We start from the raw sequence: 22275 nt of genomic DNA on the forward strand, positions 1-22275 counted from the left end.
CTCTTGTTCTGCAGAGCCGAGGCTTGCTTTAGCAGCACTGTGCCTTCACACATACATATGTATGCATATAAACACAATCTGTGTGCATACAGTACAGTATGCACTCACAAGTGCGTGTGCAGACACACAGGCTCACATAGATACACACACACACACACACACACACAATGTGCAGTCATTATTGTATTCCTGAGGCGGCCGAGAGGGCAGCGTGCCCCGGCTGTCGTACATGAGGGAACATGAGTGATATGGCTCCGTGCCTCCAGGCCTGGCTTGTCACTCTGCTAAATTGTTGTAATTTTCTTCTCCTGGACTGGCCTGCAGTTCCGTAACCTTCTACATTTCACCTTGCCACTGTCCTTAGGTCAGAGAGGCATTAAAAGCTGTGTCCTAATATATGTAATCCTGACCAGAATGGTAAATGTCGCCTTGAAAAAAAATGCATGAGATTTTCAATTTCTTAACCTTATTCATTCATGAGATAACCTGTAGTCATAGACGTTCAACAGCACAGCATTATCCAGTATATGTTAGAATATAACATACAGACAAACCAAGACAAATTGCAGTACTTTAGGACATCATGTCAGACTTAGCTATAAATGTCTTCCCTCCTCCTCGTTTATTCAAAGCCTGCTTTCAGTCTTCGCACTCCCATGCAGTTATATTCCATGCAAAGCATCCCACAGAGAAGCATAATGGCCATACACAGGATCTTAAGGATTCATCTCAAACTGTTCTATATGCATTGCTCTCCAGTTCCCTTCTGATCTGAGTAGGGGTGATGGAGTTGTCAGTTTCTTTAACCCAAAGGTCTGATAGCATCTCTGCCAGGTTTGCTTATCTGTGCTGACTGCAGAAGACTTAACAGAGCAGGCCGAAGCACAAAGCAGACGCCTGATCTGCCTCGGTTTATTTTAGCACAGGGCCAGTGTTCAGACATCTATAACAAGGTGGTGGAAACTGCTGGAAAGAGAAAGTGAGGTGCATGCTGTGAAGTTATGTTTGCCCAGTTTTGTCACCGAGTGCTTGAACGTGACCGTGAGTAACACTCAATAACTTACTGTCAAATGAAATTTCACTGCAAGTGGTTTATATTTATATAGAAATACATATTTATATACATCTATACGAGTGATGCTTTTTTCAGGTTGCAGTCTATATATGTTGTATCATGACCTTTGATTGAAGTGTCCACTTCCTGCAAACTGAAGCTTTTAGGTTTGAAGGATGCTTGTTCATGTATGTCAATTTTTTTAGGCCAAAATAAGAAAAATTAGAACAACAGAGAAAGGGAGGAGGAGGAGGAGGTGGAGGAGGAGGAGGATGGGGGGGGGGGACGGCATGAGGCGAGGGAGAATAATAAAGAGTCCATGTGCGGTGAGTCCTGTACTCAGCTGTTGAGTGCGGCTCTCAGGTTGCCATTTGTCCATTCCCTGTTCCAGAGAGAGGGACGAGGCGCTGAGAGAGACTCCCTGCAGCAGATGGCAGAGTTATGCTCTGCAGAGGTGAGAAATAGCCCATTAGCCTGACCAAAAATTACAGCCTGCCTCCTCTTTAGTACTCAGCCTTGAGTACACCTAATCAGATTGGGACTGTGCCTGGCGTGATCATCACTCTGTAATCAGACTGTTGCTCTGTTGACAAAAAAAGCAGTTGTTGATCTGCTTTAGCCATTTCCGTCCTCGCTGTATGAACATCAATTCAATAAGGAGAGACCGACTGTAAACAAACAATATTTATGAAAGATTGAGACGGCTACAGAGAAAGATTTGGGCAATTGGAGTCTATTAATATGTTGCATCCTCCCCCCGATGCCTTCAGCTAAAATTAGGGACAGGCTACAGCTCAGCATTCATGACAATTTCCATAAACATTTTGTACAGTAACACGATGAAGCAATATGAGTTGTCAGCTAATCTCGAAAATGTCTACATCTCAAATTAAAGCCAGACTAAAAGGTTTATGTCCATTTGGAAACTTACAAATTGAAGTTATTTTGACTATAACCCCTAAAAAAGAACCAATCAGTAATAGTGAAGCCAAGCCCAAGTGACATTTATGACCATTGGATGTAATAACAAAATATAAATGACCCTTTTGTGCCTCATGAAATGAGTCTGCTGTTGCCTTAACTATCTAATCAGTTGATAAGAACGGCAGTGCACACTTGAGAATATGTAATCATCCTGTTCTGCAGGATTTCTTTAAGAGTTTTATGGAGCCTCTTTTTAAATGTGACTCTTGGCAAAATTACTGAAATAACATTTCTATTCATACTGTAGGTACTGCTATTGGAGAGTGGCACAAAAGAATGAGGGACCTTGGAGACTTTTAATGCCTTCCCATTCACTGAATAAGGTGAGACTGAATTAATGCGGCAGCTTTCCAAGCAAAAGACACAGCATTACAATGCAGGGACTTGACAGGCGTGTAAGGATTAGCTTGTGTTACACTGGAAGGAGACAATTCAAGGAAGCCGCTTCAGAAGAAATTAAACAGCCATAGATAGTATGTTCTGACATTGCTTTGGGTGTTCATGGCAGGCACCTTTGACCGTTTAGAGGAAACCGACTGTGCACAGCCAGCACAGAGCGAACTATAGCACCTGTCTTAACTGATGTAAGCAGTGGTCTTTATTTTTACAGGAGAAGAGACACATCTGATCCGGTCACTGTCTGTTGTTCGCATTTAGATTATTTTAAACTTGTTTGACATTTGCAGCTGGAATCTTGGCCGCTGACAATACGTCTGCGAGCAGAAAAACTGGCGAAAAACAGCAAAAAATGTCAAACTAATGCAATGTGCTGTAAGAGAGTAGCAATATTTTATAATCCACTTCATCAGGTTTAGAGAAGAACCAAAACGCACATTAAGTTCACTCTCTCTCCTCCAACTCTCTCTTTCAGTTTGTATTGAGTCATAACTTCATCTGCCATCTCTTCCAAATTCAGCATTTTTATTCTGTTTCATTCCTTTTTTGCACAGGGATTGCAGTATAAACCTACAAGGCAAACTCTTTTTCATGAATGTTGTTTTTGTTTTGGTAAAAGATAGTGCAGGAGTTTGTATTCTTGCAGGACTTTGGTGCTTGCAAAGTGATGCAACTGTAATCATAGTCTACCTAACACCTACTGTTTTGTGTCTGTATTTACTCATTCAGTCAGTATCTGCTTTTTTCTATCTGCCGGTACAAAAAAAAGAAATGTATATTGTAAAAACAGTTGTTACATGTGGTGTCTCTGCTCTTTTTTTTAAAGTCTGTTCCCAGCTTCAAATTTTCATGCTGCCCTGAATTATTTTCTATTCATAAATGAATGTATGATGTTGCAAAGGTCAGCCTCATTCATTCAAAGGAACATTAGAAAAGTCAGTTAACGTGTGACATTAAAGGCGCGTGTTGCAAATTGATAACATTTTTTGAAATGATCAGATACCCACAACAGAAACAGCATCACACGGGGTGACTGCACACTGCAAATCTTCATGACTCGTTAGCTCCAGACATTTAGTCAAGGAAACATGAACCGTTACGCTGTGTGATCAACAGTAATGTGTGCCTCTATACCGAGCATCGTTCCTGTGTTGTCTGTAATTACTGGACACAACTGCGTGCTGATGATGTGTACATGTAACACATCAAAGTGATTAAAAAGATACAAGATTCCCTTTACTGATATTGTTGTTATAATTTTACATTTTGTGTTCAGGCAGTATCTATTTGACACTAAAGTCTAATCTAGTCCATTTAAACCACAGGAGCAAGATGTTAAAATTAAAAAATAAGGTATAAAGTAGGGCCTTGTGTCATTTTATTAGCAAAGTTAACAAATTCAGACTTGTACAGTAGTGCTGTTGCATTGTTCCATGTAACAGTCAATTAATAAACCACAGGATGATATTTAGTCTACGGGTTTACATTCAGTCACACATACATACTCAGACATCAGTTTTGAATACTAAAACCACACGCAGTTTTCATTCACAGATTCTCAAAAGTTTATGTTCACATAAAAACACATCTATGCCTGTAAAGTACAGGACTTATCTTAACTAAATGCTTAGCAAACATAAAAATAGCCCACAGGGCCTACAGTATTCTCCTTCCTCATTAAAGCTAATCACTCATTATACACACACAAAACTGATGGAAAAAACTACAATCATTAACACAGTCAACAGGAGAAGTGACAACCAATAAATGCAATATTCAGGAAATTGTTGTCTCCATTCTCATTATCTGGAGGGGATCATGTGTTTGGCCCTGTGTGTGTGTGTGTGTGTCTGTGTCTGTGTGTGTATCAGCTAATCTTGCATACTACTGGACTTATCAGCCTAATATTTTTTGTGCACATTTATGACTGTTTGCTCAAGGACCTCCCGTGGTTGTGGTGATTCACACTTTATGAAAAACCTGTTTTATAATGCCATTGACCGCTGACTCAGTTTGGAATCTTTTTTTCCTCCAGAGACAACCAATCATGCATTGATGCCATGTAAGATCAATTGGTGCCAAATTTCAGCACCTTGAGAGCAGGTTGTGCTGTGAATTCAAATAAATATTGATAAGATTCCTTATGAGCCTATAGTAAAGCTTAGGCTTTCGTCTTTTCAGCAGTCCTTGCAATTTTACGATATGTGTCACAACATAGCAAAAGGCATTTCTGGCAAGTGGCTAGGCTCACAACAAGGCTTATCTAATCTCTTGCAGGCCACATTTTGGCCTTTGTTGTGGCTCAAAAACTGACATCCATAGAAAAGTTTGGTCTCATCTTGAACCAGAGTATCTGCAGATTAACTCCATACCTGATATGTTATGATCCACTAAAGTTAGGCACAATACGAGATGAATAAATCCCTGTTTTTGTTATCTTTGCCACCATCTTGACTGTACACACCTGGCGGAGATCTGCACTCTGTTGAGTGCACTCTTCTAGTTGTGTATGTGTAGAGACAGGAGGCAGTGATGCTTCATTCATTCATGTCTTCTGTGTTAGGCTGACTGCACAGTTCACTTTACAGTTTCTTTTCCGTAGTCTTGTTCCATGAAAAATGACCACAAATGATCAAGGATTTCAACTTCACCTGACTTCACTTCACCTTCACTTTCACTCATTTTAAAAACTCAAGAAGAGCTGTGATAGATAGCATGACTGATAGAAATAAATTGTAGGCCTACATATAGAACGAAAAATAAGAAGTTTAGTGACAAAAAAAATGTTCATCAAGCTATCACAACAATGATAGCTAGCTTGCATTAAAAAAGAGTCTTGGCTCGCTTTGGTTGGTGAATGGATTGACTTTTAGTGGCTAAAATGAATCACATCAATTGCTCAGGACAAATAGCTAATCCTTTTACAGGCCTTGTGCTATTATATTTTATTTTATTTTATTTATTGTTGATACACTAAAACAAGCTGCCAGTGTAACCTTTTGCTACAGGTTACTGCAACACAAAAAACTGCAACTAGGGAACTAGGAAAGGAATTTCCGTGAATTGATACAAAAGATAAATACTAGCTAGTAGCTGTTTCTGGTCATTCAGAGTTTATTCTAGCAGTATGATCTGAACAATTTGCCTAATTAGTAGTTATGGTATTAAATAGTAATCAGTGATAGGTGGGTGCATGGAAACCTGGCTCACCAAAACAGCTGCATACTGTAGCATCCACAGAAATCAATTTAGCCGTAGTACTTTTGGACTGACAGACAAAGTCAGGTCAGTCAGTTCAGCTTCAGATACTAACACGTCTCCTCTGTGTCTGAGCATTATCACTGGCAGAGGAAATATATTACCTTTATCTGCAGGGAAGTGAGCACTGCAGTATGTACAATTGAGCTATTTCTCTAAAACTTTAATCTTAACTATGAACTGACCGCATTCCTCTGAATTTTCAAACCCTCATAATGCTCTTTTCATGTTCAGAAAAAGCTACTCATGTTTGGTATCTTTGACTATTCACGCTTTGATTATTTCAGATTCAATTTGATGTAAGGAAACAACAGTAATCCCTGGTCCATTCCAGCAGCAAGTAGTCAAGAACATCAAAGAAAAATGAATATTAACAATATACCAAATGAAGGTTATAAAGCATACTAAACCAACAATCTTGACACAACATATTAAGGAGAAACTATAATTAAAAATCTACAAAAGCTATAGAAGATATTATCAGGGATCTAGCAGCAGTTGTCTCCATGGCAGTGGAACATACTGAGTCATACAGCTACTACAAATCACAAGAAATACAATAATGTATAAATATTTATGTATTTACAAGGAAAACAAGGAAAAAAGTAATAAAGAATGAGACAAAGGACAGATTTGCCCCAGGCTGGATACCTGAGCTGTGCCTAACTGTATTGCACAGCTTGAAAGCTTTTTCTGTTAAAGAGCAGCAGGAAAGGTTGAGATTAACATTGCAAGGGAGTAATGGCCCTCATTACAGCTGTGAAAAAGCCCAACCAAGGGGAGCTGATCAGAAAACAGCAAGGCTGCTATCTGTTAGATGAGTGGAACAGAGACACAAGAGTATAACTCGGCTCTAAACAACAGCACCCCTCCCCCCCCTCCTCCTCCAACAACACTGCTGAACGCTCAACAAAGTGAGTCTTTTAAATGTCACCGTCTCTCTTCCTGTTCCCTGCATGGCCACACACGCTTGAGCCAGTCAGTTGACCGTGCTGTCAATACAGCTCAGTCGAGGGCAGGCACCATCACACCGCGGCTCTGCTCACAAGCAGAGCACAAATAGCACAGTGCGGTGCGGGTTTGCTGAGAAATCTCCCGCTGAGAATGTGAAATGAAAACACAGTTAGGTGCCGACAGCACTCGGCTAAAGTGTCCTGCTCGGTATCATCCGAATGGAAACATGATGTATGTGATGAAGTGTAGCATGTACAACGTTTGCAAAAATGTGTCAGGTCTACGGGGGGCCATGCAGCCAAATGAGTGTCTGCAATTAGACGTGCTCTGAGAGAAGTATACCGTATTCACCTCTCTCACAGATGAAAATAACATGATCAAACATGAAGATTTGCAGCTGGCAAACAGGTAGAGAAAAAGTGACAAGGCGCATGCAAATTCAACACCCATAATCAGAACATGGCATGTGTATAAATATGCATGAATTGGGACTCCTCAACAGTGCAAGCAATGCTCTATATCTGATGTCCCATAGGAAGGACTTAATGGTGGAACTCGGTGATCACAATGTCTGACATTGAATATGGCTGGCTTGATGTAAAACTGCAAATGCTCAATGGGACTGTGCTAAATCTGTACTTTTTATTGTTTTGCAGATGATGGGATGTTCAACAGAAGAGTTTCCTGTCAAGATTTTGATGTTTGTTAGAACCCTGATGGTTTCTTTCTATCTGGCACTGTCATTTTTCCCCTGATGTAATAGTGTGATTCATTTTGAGACTTTTTTGAGATGTACAACTTCTACTGAGTACATATTATGTATTTTTTAAAGAAAAATGTTTTATATCTTCCTTAAATGGCTCTATACACTGGTATCCATATATTTTATACTTCTTCTGGCAATGGGGGGAAGTGAAAAAGATCAGATCAACTAGCAAAGCACTGGATACATAATTACTTTGGATACCAAGAGACGTCAATCAAAATGTCATAGCGCTGTGTGTGGGTTGGGTATGTAACCTTGTTTAAAGAACAACATTGAGTTATAACTCCCTTTAGACACAAATTTGTCTTTTTTTTTTTAAACTACTTTGCTGTGAGGAACACTGATTAAAAAACATGTCACGTAAGGTGAATTTGTATTTCAGAGTGTCCGGCGTGTAGGAGGCATGAGCCAGCAGTCAACTGAACAGAGCCAGTAAGCAAGAGAGGCACAAAACAAGGTGGGCTGGGGCATCTGTAATGTGTAACCCCAATCATGTCTATAGAGCTGAACCACTGATTTGCATTATATTCACACCACACACACACATGCGTGTGCACTTACACAAAGCTCACAGCCACAATGTTAAGGTTTAAGTGTGATACATTATCTAATAAATTAAGGCTGAGTAGCCAGAGCGACCTGCATTGAGACTTTCTCTGTTGCATTGTCAGTGTTTACATGCGTTTCATGTCCTCATTTAGATGCAGAGAGAGTGGACAAACATCAAAATCAATTGTAGGCGCTGCTCTGATTCCAGATCCCCAGGCAATTTTGCCAGCTTTTACTGTACGTGTTGGCTTCTAAAAACAAAGACATTGCCCTAAAAATACCTTGCGTGCGTGCTTACATGCACAGATCTGTCTGTATGTGCGTGTGTGCTATTCTGTACCTGTGTGAACGTTATCTGTTCCCACATCTCTGTCTAGTTGTGTTTCTTATGTCACTGTGAACACTACGTTGGTGTAAGCTGCAGCACTGACAGTATAATCTAGTTATCATGCATGATTCATATCTGGTGGAGAAATGACAGATTTCCTTTGAGGATTCAGTAGATCAAATGCTCAAAAGAAAACTGTTCAGTTTTGTTCTTATATTAAGCCTGAATACTGAGGCCATCCAGGGCAGAATCTGTCAAGCAAAAAGGACAAACTGTCCTGGTCACCTTGTTCAAAAGTCTTCATTTCCAGATCCAACTCAGAAACATCCATCCATGTGTTTCATCTAAAGTGTTCTTTAACACCCTCGCTATGTCCTCACCGCAGTCATTCCTGCAGTACAGTACCACCCGAGAAAGCAGTCTAATTAGATGCCCAACCTGAAAGAGACTCCTGATATACCATAAATCCGGTGAAAAATCTGTATCTTTAATGAGTTGCTTTCATGTCCTCAGGTTCCACCAAGACTTTAAAAAAAAAGAAGACTGCCTTTAGAAATGACAGGGGAGATACACTGACCTATTTTAATGCCCTCAGGGTCAAGTTAAACACCAATTTGAACCCTTCTTTCAGAATGAAATCTATGAAATGGAGTTCTTCAAAAGCATCTGTGCTGATAAAGTTGCTGCAGTGCTGTGCACTGTAAAAAATGGCTGGTTTGCTGTGTTTCTGCACAGTTAATTACTTTGAATAATTTTTTACAGTATAGTATTGTGTATTAGGACTAAAAACATAGTAACCATTATAGTACTGTAGAAAATCACAGTAACCATTATAGTACTGAAGAAAATCACAGAAACCATTATACTACTGTAGAAAATCACAGTAACCATTCTACTACTGTAGAAAATCAGTAAATATTGGTCTCCGCAGCAAAATGTTTTGTGTTACATATCAGATCAGTTTTAAATCTTGCAAAGGAGGATGGTTAACAGAGGAAACAGCCATTGTGGGGTGGTAGAAGAAGAGCAGCAGGCAACAGGCTCTTTCACTGCAGTTTGTGCGAACCAGTGCACCTCTAATATATCATTAAGGGTAAACAACTTAGTTTGTTCTGCTGTCCTGTCCGAGGGGAAACCATTTGCACTGTGCATCACAGATATAATTGCAGCAGTTCACTATTCGGCGTGGGTGTTTCAGCCATATGGAAGAAGGCCATTAGATTTCTGTAAACACGGTATGCACAATCCCTGCGCACAACGAAAATAAGTAAATATGTTTGTTCCTGTTCAACAGTCAATAATAAATAATTGTCATTTAAAGAGCTGGCTCTGTACTCATTTAAAAGTGTGGTTTGACAGTTTACAGCATTACATGAATAATGTTTCATTTCAAATGTTTCATTTTACAGTTATGATTTCCTTACTGTGATTTTAAGTACACTGTCATTAAATTACTGTGTTTCATTTTACAGTTACAATATTGCTACTGTAAATATAACCCCAGTAAACTTACCATAATTTATTTTTTACAGTAGGTTACTTGTCAATTGCTGCCAGTTGATTACTGTAAAAATCACGGCACATTTCTTACAGTGGGTCCAATCTAAAACGACTAACCTTTTCTTCTGTGCACTTAGTAATGGGAGAGAGGCATCATTCACAATCCTCTGAATGGCAGACAAATTGACTGTATGTCCATTTGCTGGTGTGCTTTTTTTCATGTTATGGAATTGGTTGCTTTAATAATGTAATATAATATATCTGATATCCCTATACAGACGGCACTCATTTTACATTTCTTCCATCTTACGTTTTACACTGACTGGTAATCAGTGTTTCTAGTACCATTTGTCAAATGTTTACGATAAGATCCTATACATAGTCTACATTTATTTCTACAGTGTATCTGCACTAATATCATATTACAATCTTGGTGGGGTTTTTTTTCCAGCTTTGTGACTGTGACTGTGCCATAAACAACAGGTTTCTGTTTTATTAAATTCAGGCCTCAGCAATTCTCGGCAGTAATTGCTTACAGCATTCAATGTACTCTCAGTATGCAAAATGACTGTCATACTGCTGTTTTTATTTATACCTTTACTTTTTGACATTTAGTTGCATTCTAACTGCTCTCAACAAAATACGAGGGGCAGCTAAATAAAATATTAAATTTATCTCAATTAGTTGTATAAATATGGGGTCTTATAAAACCTTATATGCAGATATCTGAGACATGATTAAAACCAGCATTTCATATATATTTGATATAGTGAACATGTTAGCAAAAATTCGCTTTTTTACTCATTTAGCAGACATGGAACAACATTAGCATTCATTTGGAGTCGCGTTTCTGAATGAATGAATGAATGAATACAAGTAAAACCAACTCCTGAGGGAAATATCTAACTTTGTCTGTCTGCTTTTTGGTGCAGGGCAGGTAGAATAAAGTGGGGTTTTGAGAGCTTTTTAGCTGCCTGCTACAACTCTGATGATGATTAGTTTATTTGTCAGGGACCACGTACCAAAGAAAACATTCATCTCACAAAGGGAGTAGGGATGTATTGTACTAGATTTAGCTAAGAGCTCATTTCCATCTGCATAAACACTAATACAACAAGTGCAACTGATACAAATACAAGTTAAAATACAATAAATTCTACCAAAACACTAAAGTCGCGGGCTGTAAAACCAAAACAATGAGCTAAAAAAAAAAGCTAAAACTCTCTGTAGTGCTGAGGGGAACTGCAGAGTCATGAGATAATTATCTCTGGGTTCATCACTATGAGCAACCACTTTTCATACACAGTAATTTGAGCCCTTATTGATATAAAAATATTGATTGTACTGTAGCAGCTTTAACTTATGCCTACCTGCCAAAATATTATATGATACTATAGGTAAGTAGACTCTCTATCCTGCATAAGTTAAAGGAAGACATCTGTTACCCAAGGCTTAAACGACTGTTAGTTCCAGCTCCTGAATGTGAATAGTTTCATACAATAGAAAATATTCATTTTAACTGTGAGAAACATCGTCTGTGGACCAAGGACACAAAACAGTATCGTCTCTCTGTGGCTGCTGCTCAACATTGCTGAGAGTCTCCTCGGAGTATGCTTACTAATCAATGACACACTCAATTGGTCACAATAAGCAAGTGGCTATTTACTTCAGAAATGAGTATCTGCTCTCCTCATCTGCTCGACACTCCATCTATTGATTGGTTGTCCATCCATTCAGCATCTGTCTCTCTTTCACACACACAGACACACAGACACACAAACACACACACACACTACCTGTTATTAATACACACTGCTTTCCTTCCTTCGTAATGAAAATCCGATCTGTCAACATCCCAGACATCATAAGAAAAAAATATATGTAAAATGCCTAATATAATTTGTAGCAGAGACTTAAGACGGCATTTTTGTGTCAAATTAAATTGAATTTGGAAACAAATCTACCCTTTTAGACCATTCAAGGTTACATTATTGAACTGATCTCACTGCAGAAGCTTATCATTATTCAAGCCGGTCTCGTCATTGGACTCCATGACAGCACTTTACATGACTGTTGCTTAACTAAAAAGTATCAAAACTGGATATTACATGATTTGTGACGCCTTCAAAACTGGGTATGTGCACCCTTCATCTGGCCTGTACTATATGTATCGATTAGTTGTCCATCCAGTCACCGTCTGTCTTTCATTCACACACATACAGGGTGTTGAATACAGTTTATCACAATGTACAATGTTCATTTTGCAATCCCTTGAGCTCGAGGAAGTTCTCAAGATGCATAATAAGTCTATCCCATGGTCCCTATTAGAACAGATCTTCAGTCTGATCAACTGGGCTGCTGAACTGTATCAGACTTGTCTGTTTCTGTCCACGTCTCCACAGTGCCCTCCACAGGGCTGCACAGCACTGTTGTTATTACTATATGCTGCCACACTAATTCTGGACATGGAGATATGTTGTCCACTGGATGATGCTCTACAATGCAGCAGTGCTTTAAATATTAGCTGCAGTTGTCATTGCTGCTTTGAGCTGACCTGTTAATTAATTAAAGCAGAGCATACAGACATAGTGGTAGCCTGTTCAACACGCGCAGTATGTTGTTTCTGTTGTTTGCTTGGTACTGCTTCGGGATTTTCACCACCACCACTTGTTTTGGTGCTGCTCAAAATGTATCCATGGGGAGTTAAGTACAGCTAAGTATGTTTGTGTATGCCAACTGTGCTCCACTACTTCAGCGAGAAGCCCAGGAGTAAACACAAAACTTTCAAATCTGTACAGCCATGTCATGCAGACTGAGTTTTATCCTTAGAGTAAACATGGCAGCAGCAGCATGGAGAAAACATCTTACAATCTGCAATACATTGACAGGATTTAACTTCTGAGCTTCACTTGCACATTTATAAATGAATAACATGAATAACAAACTGTGTGATTGATTCTAGCACGTCATAAATACAGTTAACATGCGGATGTACAGGAGCAATGGCTTTGGTCCTTTTTGTTTTAACACAGTTTGACATTATGTCTAGATAATTAACCAAAAACAGTTGTTTTTCATGGTAATATAACATGATATAATACAAATATGATAAGAATATACTCTTATTTAGTTTGTCTCTCTCTTTTAGTTATGTAAAATTATACTTTTTTAGTGATAACTCATGTGTGATCTCCTTTCCTTTATCCAGCCTTGAGCCAGGTTGTGACAACTCTGGCTTAACAGTAGTTATATATGAATCATTTCCACTGACACTGGGCAATAAGGTGGCTTAATTCCTCTGCAGACCACCCCTTCCAAGGGAATTAAATATGTCCAGGCCTGTCTGGATTATCCCACCTACACGCCCTGGGGAAGTCACTTTCCCTGGGTCCCTGCCACCTTCCTCCATCCCCCAGCACAACTAGCAATCATCATCGAGCCTGCAGCCTCGCATCTGAGCTGTTAAGTACAACTCCAGTCGAGTACTCACATTACCACAAATTTATGGGAATTAAACCAAAGATTTCTCAATAATTGCATAAAACTCGGCCATTAACAGATCATATTTCAAGATGCGGCACACATGCAGAAAGGCCAAGACGTGTATAGTCTACATAATTTGTTTAAAAGCATGTTAGAATAGATTAACCATTAACTCAGAAGAAAGTGTGCATGTTTCAACAATGAGATATAGGCCTTCATTTACTAAATAACAATACAGAAATTGGTTGCAACAGGGCAGAAATGCCTGTGAAGTAATGTCTTAGACCTGAAGATGCAGCTCCTCTAGGGGCCATTAATCCACATAAGGTGTATTGTAGAGGCCTGTAAACCACATTCAATACAATTAAGCATGTGCTTTGCCCATTTGTGCACTGTGACTGTGACAGGTTTGAATTAAAAGCCTAAATGCACAGAGAGAAATGTTCACTGCCTCAATTTTCAATTATGTAATGACTGTCTACAGAGCACACAAATATCAGGGTACACTTTATTTAGATAGTATAATCATATGAATGCTTTTTTGTGGTCAAAATGTGAGGTGTAGGATCAAATCATACGAAAAAACCCAACAGAATCTTTATTGAAAAGCTTTCACTGGACATTTGCCATCAAATCAGCCCCAACATCTAACTGCAAATCAATACATCATCAATACTGAAACTGGAGACGCTTAGTCAATGCAGACAGCTTCACTCTCAATAGCCTCTCTCTCGCTCTCATAGCAGGATAATTTAATGCATTTATGTGATTGGTACTGTATAAGCGGAGTTGGTGAACGTGGAAGCTGAACATATTCCAACTGACATTAATGAGATACCATAAATTCATCTACACACAAATGCATTACTGGCAATCCTTCAGTGCTCCTGATGGTCAGGGGCAATGATGAATCGGTTTTGCATGCCCAGCTGATAATCACGTCTTAGGTTCAAGGGTCATGTTCTGATGAAGTGTGTATGAGCAAGACAGAGATTATTTACCAGCTCCACAGCGGGCTCTATCATGGCTGAACAGCGTGAGGGCTAGGAAGCAAAATATCGTTACGTGTTCCAAAAGGTCAACCAAATTATAGCTGTGAACAGCCGACTTTGCTGTCTCATCAGAGTTGCTGTGTTTACATGCACACGAGTATCTTGGTTTGGAGTCTCATCCTGGTTTTGATCATATTTGGGATATGACATTTATATTTAACATGATTCTACCAGTATCCAGGTTTCTGATCATCTGTCCAATTGTGTCATCTCAGCCGTTCATTTCTCTACCAACAGACGATGTTCAGAAACCTGGATCAGGTATTCACATGCCACAGTATCCTGGTTTCTATTGGAGTACTCCAGTTAGCATATCAAGGTTCCTCAAAACCAGAATAAAGAGGATTATCCAGATATCAGAAACCAGTATATGGTGTTTACATGCACAAAACATAACCAGGATATTCCAAAACCCTGATCATAAGCAAAATACTAATAATGTAACACAGTCAGTGTGTCATATATAGTTGTGGACATTCTTAGCTGGGAACTGATCATTTCCAACTGAATTTTTGTTCAATCTAGTGTTTAGATGATGTCTGCTTGTTTGCGATAAAAGTATCTGGACAGGAAAGGGTCTGTGAATGTAGTGGAAGATAGCACTGTCGTTAGAATTTGCATTTTAACAATAACACTGATTACTAACAGTCGGTTTGCTTGCACAATCTTTCCAAGCTACAAATTGTAGTGTTTTGCATCAGGACTAGCAAGATGTTATATGTTTAGACTTTATTTTTGCACAGCCGGTTCATTGGAGTCCTTGATGTCACTCAACGTGGCTGCTGTAATATTTGTAAAACATCAAGCTGTCTATATTGTGTTTGTATATGTGTTGCCTGTTATTCTGACTTTTCTATCGAAAACCATTACTTTCTTTATCCTACTCTTTTTGTTTTTCTTCTCTTTCTGTTACTTCTTCCTTCCCTATCGCAGCTCTCTCCCCCCCAGCTCCCCGCTGACAGCTGGATTACCATGTATCAATGCAGTGCCAGAAACTGGCTGCCAGACAAAATCATGTTTTGTCTCATCCTTGGCTACTGCAGTGTGATGATGGCCAACAGCATATGACATTGGAACAAAAGAAAAAAGCCCAGGTGTGACCAGTGACCAAGGTGACAAGAGTTTCCTTATGTTCAGATGCACACAGCCATATGTACTCCATGCGTTTGTGCTCATCTACATAAACATGATGCCATCCTGAAAATATGACAACGGAAAGTAATCAGTTACAGATTACTGAGAACAGACATTTATGAGTAATCCATGATTGAGCATAAAGCCAATGTGAGTTATGTGTGCACATATGTACATACAGCGCGTTATTTTCTACATCTAGCTCTGTGGAGTTGTCTGTGTGTGCCTGTTTGTGATGTCTGTTTGAAGGTTATAAATGCTTATTGTCCCAGAGACGATCGTGAAATTACAGTGCGATGAGAAAGATTCTCACTGGCTTGCAGGCTGAATATTGGATTTTCCAAAAAGTCAATAAAGGGCATGATCATTAAAGTGAATAAATATTCTCTCCCCTCAAAGCTATTTCAAGACTTGCAGTTTCCTATCGCTACTGTGGCTCTTTTATTATTTACAGTATTGTGCTGACACACACACTCTCACCGCATGTAGTGTCTTATATGAAACTGAAAAGAGGTGCACGGAGGGAAAGTTGCCAATAACACAGAGACAGCTCTATTAAAATGGATTACCTTTTCCCCCACTCTCACTCTTCCGCCGCTCTCCCCAAAAATAATGTATAAGATTTCTGTCAGGGCTTTTGCAATAGATTGGCTTTTTGTATAATATCTGTTTCCCAGAGGACTAGGGGAGGTTATTTGGGAGGCTTTGGTAGATGTGGAGGAGGTGATTTGCTGAGGAAGTAAAAACAGCATCGTGAAGGAATATACAGTATTGCAGTCATTACCTGCTATCCATATAATAGACTCAGTCAGTGACTTTGTGCTGTTGCAACATGCTGACATGAGATTCACAGTAATACAGAAGAACTAATTGACAGGTAGACCGTATAGCTCATTATGAAGCTGAGAAACGAGCTGATTTCAAATGTTCAAATTTGCATACATTTGCTAATTAGTGCTTAATAGTAAACCGAGCTATTGGAAAAATGAAAGATCCCCTCGTGACATGCATTAAAACATATTAAAAAATACTCTGCTTGGAAGAATAATGTGTGTATGATGTGTTTTTTCCACAAAAAAATAGAATTACTAAGTATACCATAAATTGTATTACCTTCAAATAACATCTACTCCTTCTCCCTCATTAAAAATGACAGGATTTATGGATATGCAAATTTTCTTCATTTCAAAAGTTTAAGCGCTGGACACAAGATGTCTCCCACTTCACTATAAAGTACATTCTCAGTGTTTGTGCACTGGAGGCTTCAAGCTCCCACATCACACTTCTGTACAGTAAGTTGCACACTGAACCACGATTGGCTTCCAAACTAGTTGTGATGTCACAAATCATGCTCATAGGCTCACCCTCTTAAAATCAGATTTTCAATCAACAGAGAAACTCAGCAGATTGATGTGAAAACAGCCTTCCAGTGTCAAACTCCGCACATACATCATTCTGCACAAGTGAATGAAGAAGAAGAAAAACATATTTTTGAGTGGAGGGGGACTTTAAATGTTTTACCTGAGTGAAAAGTGAAGAGATTGCCAAAGTTATTACATGTCATCATGTGGGCAACATGAATGTCTGTCTGTTTTGTAGCAATCCATTCAAATATTCTGAAATGTCAACCCGCTGGTGACGCTAACGGAAACGTCAGGGGATCACGAAAGTCATTAGGATTCCTCCTCTGGGAGTGATGAATGTCTGGACCAAATTTGCACCAATCCATTAGGTAGATGTCAAGATATTTCACTGAATAATTTAAAACTTTACCTGCCTGTGGTGCTAAAGCAAATGTCAGGTGATCACCAAAATCCTTAGGATTAATCCTTTGGGCACCATGACTGTCTGTACCAAATTCCATGCCAATCCATGCAAAAGTTGCTAAGATTTCTGCCATTTAATTTTTTTTTCTCTCACTTGTGTAATTACTCTGGATAATCTGGTGGATTGACAGTTTAGGGATTCATATGTGGACATACAGTAAGACCCACAAACTATGAATGTTTGATAAGAATTATCATCCGTGAAATAATGCTCTTGTCTCTGTGGTTGAAGTAGGATTTCCAGTCCGTCGTCTTACCGCTGATGACTAATGATGTCATGAGAGAGCTGCTCAACTGTTCATCCTCATATCTGTTGGTCCTTGGTGATATCTCTTCTTCCACTCGCTCTCGCATTGTTTCTGGTTATTTACCAAGCTACAATCCCTTAAACCCAGATAGACAGGAGAGGGCTGATTCGTATTCATCTGGACCTGCACACAATATGACATGAACATGGAAGGAGAGGAGGAGTGAGTGGGAAAGAATATATGAGTATGCTGTATGTATGTTCATGATACCCTAATATAGACGTGCATCCATGTGAATTTCCATACGTGTGTGTTTGCTAACATGGAACACTTCTCCTCTACACACTGCCCAGACCAAGTTAATTAGTTTATTTATGAGGGAGGTGAGCTGCAAAAGGAGGCAAATGAAGACTTAGTATTGTTACTTATCCTGACAGAGCAGGATAGCGGAGAGATTAACTATGTGGGCCCAAGATATAGTTCCCGTGGATTGATGACTCCTGAGCAACTGGGAGACAGGCTCAACAACTCTTGATACTAACAAATTCCCATGAAAACCTTGTATCTTCCCACGAGTGACCTCCTCTGAAAACAACATATATCAGTTGTATGTCGCTGTTATTCCAACAACACACAAGTCTACATTAAGCCTAAGATGTCAGTTGTTGTTACATGTCAGGGACATCCCTTTAAATTTTAGGGATGGTGTGATTATCCGGAGTTCTGCAGTTTAAAGGCTTTGTGTTAGGTTTGACTAATTTCTGAACCTCTGTAAGCTTTAAAAATCCATTCTCTATTACATATGGCTAATGCTGAAACTCTCTGACAATACCCGATTTAATTAATTTCATTAAGACCTGATTACTGTAAAGTTTCGTTTTCTAGCCCACCAGTTCATATAATCCTCTACAAAATGTATCTCCCCAAACATCAAATAGAAATTAGACATTTATTAGACATTCTGACTAAATTACACCTGCTCTGACGTTTATTTCACAGGCTTCAGTTTCAGCCAGACTGGATTTTAAAATGCTCCTGTTGACATATGCTGTACTGTAAATCATTCAACCTCTTCATCCTTCATCTACCCTTTCATGTCCTCCGGTTACAGGATGCTGTTAGCTTGCTGAATCGAGGAAAAATCTGCAAGCAGTGGAGCATTTTTTCCTCCCCAGGTGCTAATCTCTGGCACCAAATCCTGTTGCAATTAAATTCCAAAAAAAAGCCCTTAAATCCAAAATCAAACACATCTATTCTCACTGCGCTTATATGACCGACCCTGTGCTGTCTGGTTTGGGACTTAATTTAGACAACAGCGATATAGAAATCTGCTGTTGGGAGCCAATTATAAGGTAACCTGGGCAAGGTTATGATAGCCCTGTTATAATTGTATGATTTGTTGCACTTACTGAATCGTTGTTTTATGGGGTTTTTTGTAAGAGATTAATAAATCCAGGTAGGCTCTTTCCCTATAAAACCCTTTGAGACATGCTTGTAGTAAAGGGCTATATACTTTGCCACTACTAATGACTGATGTATGTTGGAGGCAAATTGTATATAAGTTAGGACTAAACCACTGAAATAACAGCATCAGTATTTCAGTAGAAGCAGAGTCAAATTACCTGCTAGGGGCCTCTAGCTAAAAATGAGCTGTGGGCCCCATCAAGAGCCCCCACAAACTTATTCCCCTAGTCCATTTTGCCCATGTGTGCTAAAAACAAACCAGTATTTTTATACTGGAAGACCAACCTGCCCCAGTTTTGTGTATCAGTTAATGTGTGTACATTTAATTTAACACAAATTAGTTTAAACCTGCATTAACTGTTTTTTTTTGTTTTGTTTTGTTTGTTTGTTTGTTTATTGGGCCACTTGGGGGCAGGCAACAAGGTGTAAACACAACAACATTATCACCTTGTAAAGTTGACATGGCAAACATGTTAGCAAACAGTTGCTTATTTACACATCCAGCAGACTCGGAGCAACATTAGCATTCATTTAGAGTTGGGCAATAAAGCCAAAAGATGCTAAAAAAACTTCATAGAACCAAGAAGAACTGAATTATTATTATTATTATTATACTGATAATTATCTGTGGTTTCATCAGAAAATTATCACAAGCAATATCTTTTGCGTTTCATATATTTTTATTCAATTTTTGATAAAAAAAAATTGAATTAATTAAATTCACTCCAGTAGCGTTAAGGATATGCTTTGGTGGCGCACCAAACAAATTGGTTATTAATCAAATTACCACTATATAATTGCCACACAACCTGGAGGTCAGTTACCCACTTTGGTAATTCCGCCTTGAGTAGAAGTTTATTTATCAGAAGCTTTTGACTAATAGTGTTACTGTGTAATAAATTACCTTTGCTGCTGTTTTTTGAACAGGAAATTAGAGTGATAAAAAATGATATAATGCTGCTAGGGAATATAAGCATCCCAGTGTCTTAATATTTTAATGATCCCATAATCTTTGGCCATATTGTTTTACTCATAAATGTTACTAAAATATATTACATGATAGATTTTTGCTGCTGAACTGATTTTAGGAGCATTTTATGAGCTCAGTGGCATTTTATGAACTTTCAAGGGCGTTTTTCCCTGTAGGCCCTGTGAATATCCGACCTTGATATGGAATAATATGCATGCTAAATTCACTGTATCAGACAGTTCATTTACTGCTCCCCTAACTACACTTTCTTACTCCTAGGAATGGCCAACAAATCACACCACTCGCTAATAAGACCAGTTGTAGCGTGATTGAAGTGTTCCCTTTTTGAAGCAGACAACAGCAGTGTGTTTTAGTTAACATTGTTGAATAATTACCCACCCTGGTGAGCAGACTCCATAGCAGATGCCAGTGTTTGCATTCAAATTGTTTGCCTACCAATTAGTCATTATGCATTGACTTTAAGCTCAGAAGCTCTGGGTGAAATGATCAATCAATTCTTGGCCTTGCTAGGTACTGAGATCCAGCTTGCTAAACTAACAGTGCACTGGATACTGCCTGGAAAAGGCCTTTGTTCACATCCAGCCATCTTCGTTCAGTCAGTGTAGCAGTAAATGTTCCTCTGTCGGCCGTTGAGCTGCAGGAACAGCAAGTGCTGTCATTCAGTGCTCTCTATATCCATAATAGACCATCTGTATTCAGGCGGGACAAGTACACAAAGGCACACACACACATGCACACACACACAAACACATACACAATACTTGGCACTTAAGAGTGACACAAAACTCTTCAATATTCCAGGCCACTGTCAGAGGCCTGACTGAAACACCTTTGCTACAAATGACTTTATAGAAAAGATAGAGTTTGAGAGTATAGTTATCCTCCCACTCGCTGTTGTAATGGGTTCTGATGCCTGATACATAGGAGCTAGGTAATGACATGCAAAATGCACACTGCGGAGGGAAGGTAATGGATACAATCTATTTTCTTATTTCATACATGCCAATTTGGTGTTGCAGGATTGAGCTTGTTCGGCTGGAACCATCTACAGTTGGTAGAACTGACAGTAATGAGCACATCAATAAGAAACCTAAGATCTACCCCCTCAGCCCTCCTGTCCTAAACTCCCTGATGAATCGAAGTCTCCAAAGACACTTGTATCCGGACCAATTTATGGCTATAATATGGCTTCCTCTGGTCCCAACCAATACTGCTGAGTGGGTGCTTTGAATGCCTGCATATGATTGAGGAAATAAGAATATGTGCTGTCTCCGGCCTAGGTTATGAAAAGTGAGAGTGATTTTGTAGCCGTTCTTGGAGAGATCTGTGATCACAACAGAAACGGAAGACCTCTATGGTTGCAACAAAGAGTTTTTGAGTTCTGTAGAGGAATAGTTTGACATTTTAGGATGCTTTAATTGCTTTCTTGCTCAGAGTTAGATGAGAAGATTGATAACATGTCTGTCCGTTAACTATGAAGCTACAGGCAGCAGCTGGTTAGCTTAGCACAAAGACTGGAAACAGGGGGAAACAGCTAGCCTGGCTCATGCTAAATAAAATCCGCCAACCAGCACCCCTAAAGCTCACTAAATAACACGTTCTATCTTCTTAATTAGTTAGCTTTAGAGGTGCTGGTAGGAGGATTTTGTTACCTCAGTCTTTATGTTAAGCTAAGATAATTGACTGCTAGCTGCGGCTTCATATTGACCGTACAGATATTAGACTGTTAATCTTCTTATCTAACCCTCGGCAAGAGATTGAGGAAGTGTATTTGCCAAAGTGTCACTTTCATATTCAAAAACAGACTGAAATCACTCCCTATTTACTATATAGTGCACTATATTTACCGTCTGCCATTTTAATTGAGAGTCTGTGTGTGATTAAGTTTATTAACAGTATAATGCCCTCAAATATTCCACTGTGGAACAAGTTTTCTGAGTGACCCTTACACTTATAATTTCCACTGGGGTCATCGAACTGTTTGCTAAAGTCTGAAGGACATTATGCCATGTTGATAACAGGCTGGCTCATGAATCGCATTTACAGTTATTATCAGAAATATAGACACACACTGGCTATAAAATGGATTTGTTTGATCATAGAGCAGGGTGTAAAATTGGCTGCCTGTCACATTTCACACATTTATAACTACCACCTGACTAGTAGGCTGGTCAAGAGCAGTCATTTCCATGCATGTAAAATGTGTGTACATGTGTTTTGTGGAGGAGGAAATGGACATAATGTACAGACACAGAACCAAACATACGCATGTTATAATCACCATGTAA

At 39.1% G+C, this 22275-nt stretch overlaps 1 long non-coding RNA gene across 1 annotated transcript; it reads left to right on the top strand.

Annotated features, from left to right (window-relative positions):
• The first annotated feature begins 1443 nt into the window (after positions 1-1443).
• On the top strand, positions 1444-8227 carry LOC137169703 (uncharacterized). Its single transcript, XR_010924517.1, has 3 exons — positions 1444-1508; positions 2286-2361; positions 7303-8227. It is a non-coding gene; the product is annotated as an uncharacterized lncRNA (long non-coding RNA).
• Positions 8228-22275: the final 14048 nt, after the last annotated feature.

This window comes from Thunnus thynnus, chromosome 18 (assembly GCF_963924715.1).
Source record: "Thunnus thynnus chromosome 18, fThuThy2.1, whole genome shotgun sequence".
NCBI classification, from domain to species: domain Eukaryota; kingdom Metazoa; phylum Chordata; class Actinopteri; order Scombriformes; family Scombridae; genus Thunnus; species Thunnus thynnus.